The sequence below is a fragment of the Sceloporus undulatus genome, chromosome 5 (assembly GCF_019175285.1).
Source record: "Sceloporus undulatus isolate JIND9_A2432 ecotype Alabama chromosome 5, SceUnd_v1.1, whole genome shotgun sequence".
Taxonomy (NCBI): domain Eukaryota; kingdom Metazoa; phylum Chordata; class Lepidosauria; order Squamata; family Phrynosomatidae; genus Sceloporus; species Sceloporus undulatus.
In genome coordinates, this window is record NC_056526.1 from 35,841,233 (window position 1) to 35,844,714 (window position 3,482).

Sequence of the window (3,482 nt, forward strand, 5' to 3'; positions counted from 1 at the left end):
TGACATATGAAATATGGGGACCTCAAAATACAATATGGGATATGTAGGGTGTGCTAACAACTGCTATCACTCCATCCTATAGAATTCTGGCATTTGTAGTTTCAGTATGTGTGTATGTGCTTCCATGTTGCTTATATATATATATGATGACTCCTTGAATTTTGTAAGGTTTTCTTAGACAAGAAATACTCAGAGGTGGTTTTGTGGGTTCCTTCCTTTGAAATATAGCTTTCAGCACCTGGGATTTCTTGGCAGGTTCCCATCCAAGTATTCGCCAGGGCTCACCCTGCTTAGCTTCCAAGATCAGATGGGATCTGATGTCTTGAGATTTAGAATTCTCTAGTGTGAATTCTAATAATCTCACAAAACTATAAATCCCAGGATACCATAAGATGGAGCCATGGAAAGTAAAGTGGGATCAAAATGTTATAAATGTGAAATGTAGAAACATCTTTTGTTTGCTATATATTACAAAACTTTTAAAACTACTGTCAAATTTCCCCTTGATATACATGGTGATTAAAAAAGAATGGTTAAAACAGAATAAGATGTACCTCAGAGCCACTTCAGTCACTAGAGGCTGCGACAGAGTTGTCTATATTAAAAAAATTAATGTATAGCATAAACTTCCTGCAGATGAAATACTGTAGCTCGAAACCAAACTGAGATGCCCCATTGAAAAAAAGTTTTGAAATCAAACTATCTGTTCATCTTTTCTTGAAACAAGCTTCCTGAGTTCAAGTCAATCCCTTGCAAATGCAGATGACACAGGGCTGAAACAAAGTCACATTCAGCTGTTCTATTAATCATCAGAACCAACTAGTCCAGAGTTGAAAGCACCCATAATAACTAGATTCCCTATTTATTTGCAAACCAGATAATACAGTGGGCCCTTGGTGTCTGCCAAGGATTGGATCCAGGGCCTCCTGGTACCAACATCTGTGGCTGCTCAAGTCCCCTTATGTACAATGACATATTACAATGGTTTTGCTTATATAAAACAGCAAAATCAAGGTCTGCTTTTCGGAAATTTTTGCATGATTGTATCTGTGGATGCAGAGTCCATGGATACGGAGGACCAACTGTACTTTCAACATGCCTTTGGTTCTATTTTATTTTTCCTTATGGCTTCATTTGGTAAAACAAACAAACTCTCCTTCTTCTTTGTGTGTGCAAGGGCATATTAACCAAGTCAGCTGACCACATCACACAGTCAACAAAGCTGGCCTTGGGGACCATAAAAGTGTATGTCGCAGCAAATGTGCTGGTTTTGGTGCTCTACGATGACGTAGGTTGGATAGCATGGGAAAAGCAGCAAGAGCAAAGATTCGTGTTAACAGTTTTTAAATTAACCTAGAATGATCAGATGCAAACGCTTCAGAAGATGCATCATCCTTGTCTCCTTCCAGAGGGCAAACTTCTGTTTTCCTCATAACTTCTCAAAATGCCACATGGTACCTCCCTTTTCCACCATCATCACCACTGTCAGTATCAATGAATACATTGGGCCCTTGGTATTTGCTGGGGTTTGGTCCCAGGGCCACCACCCCATGAATACTATAACCAGCAGATGCTCAAGTCCCATTATATGCAGTACAGTAGTAAAATCTTGTCACTTATTCAAAATGACAAAAATCAATATTTGCTTTTTGGGTTTATTTATTTATTTGGAATATTTTCAAGCTGTTGATGATTGAATCCTTGGATACAGAACCAGTGGATATGGAGGGCCACTTGTATTATTATTTGTTGTTGTTGCTAACTGTCCCCAAATCAACCAATAGTGACTCTGTGGATGAGACATCTCCAAGACCCCTGTCCTCCGCTGCTCTGCTCATCTCCTGAAGGTTCAAGCCTGTGGCCTCCCTGATTCAGTCTATCCATCTGGCATGTGGTCTTCCTCTCTCAGCCTCAGGAGAAGGCAATAATGGCAACTCTCCTCTGAACAAATCTTGCAAAGAAAACCCCACAATAGGTTCACCTTAGAGTCGCCATAAGTCAGAAATGGCTTGAAGGCACACAACACACACACAGCTCTGTAGGATACATAACAAAGCCCTGGTACTACAAGAAACTGCAGTCCCCAGAAGCCCACAGCATGGAGCCATGGCAGTTAAAGTGGCGTCAAACCGGTTTATTTCTGCGGCTAGCATGTTCCTAGTCCAAAGCCATGTTATTCGGTCTAAAGCACTGGTTGAGAGAGGGCATTGAGCCAGGGCAGTTAAAGTGGTCTCGAACTGGATTATTTCTGCAGTGTGTTTGGGGCCAATATTGTGGAGTATTTCAGATGAGGGAGATTCAAACCCAAACCCAGTCTCAAACTGGATTATTTCTGAGGTGAATTTTGGACCTATGATCCAGTGTCAGTGGGACATTAAATCTTATGTATAGGGCCTATTCAAGATATTGACCCCTCACTCTCAAATTAGGTTCAGCACCTTGGATACCACCTTTCAAGTTTGGACTGCATCCCAGCACAGATTCATTATCCCACTGATTTTGGGAGTAACAGGAAGTAGCCCAGAAACAATGAATGCTATTCCAAGAACCTGGTTTGGTACCACTTTAACTCTTTTCTGGCTCAACAACAAACTCCAACTCCCAGAATTCCATAGTCTTGAGCCAGAAAAGAGTTAAAGCAGTACCAAACCAGGTTATTTCTCCAATGTAGATGCAGGCTATGTCGATTTGTACCCCGCTTTCCCTAAACAAATTGGTATTCGAAGCGGTTTACAGTTTAAAAACTACCATGAAAAACTTAACAGAAATGACAGTTTAAAAAAGGAATAAAACAGATCATTTCTTTAAATGTAAAGTATACAATTTAAAAAAAGGTAAAAGCACTGGGTGAGGTAAATGAGTTTTACCTCAGAAAGTGTAACTTGAATAGAAACTTTTGTTTTTATTGTATAGTAACTAGTGTTATTTTAGAGATATTTTTGATCGTGTAATGTTGTTTTTTATTCTTTTTGTTGCTTTTTTTTTATTTGTAAAGCACTGTGCAAACTATAAATAAATGTTAATAATAATAATAATAATAAGTTCCAGTGTCTTTTGGGGAGGAAAATGTGTTTTTAGGGACTTTGAACCCAACTGTAGGCCAGAAAAAAGAAGGAAATAGGCTCCATTATTGACTTCTGGGTTGCAGGGGATCATTGCCATCCATAGAGATTTATTTCAACTCTGTTTCATCAGCATTTGCTTGGAATTACAGTATCCCAAGAGAGAGAGGAAATCCCCCTCAGACCATAAAAAGGGTATTGGAATCTGATTGGCTTCCCTATTGGCCAATAAGGTAAAAGCCCCGCCCCTTTTCTTTCCACCTATGGCCTCCTCTTGTCATTATTCCGCCTTACACTAAAAGATCCCGCCTCTTGTTTAGAACCCGAACACTATTGGTTCGAAGCATTGTCCGTCACGCGTTCCTTCTTCCCTCCCATTGGCCGCGGCGGGGCTATATTAAAAGACCCCGATTGATAGAC

General features: G+C 40.1%; 1 protein-coding gene across 3 annotated transcripts in view; it reads right to left on the minus strand.

The window, feature by feature from the left end:
* The window catches only part of FAM227A (family with sequence similarity 227 member A), a 410,174-nt gene that overhangs the window by 64,697 nt on the left and 341,995 nt on the right, over positions 1-3,482 (minus strand). The window lies entirely within an intron of this gene.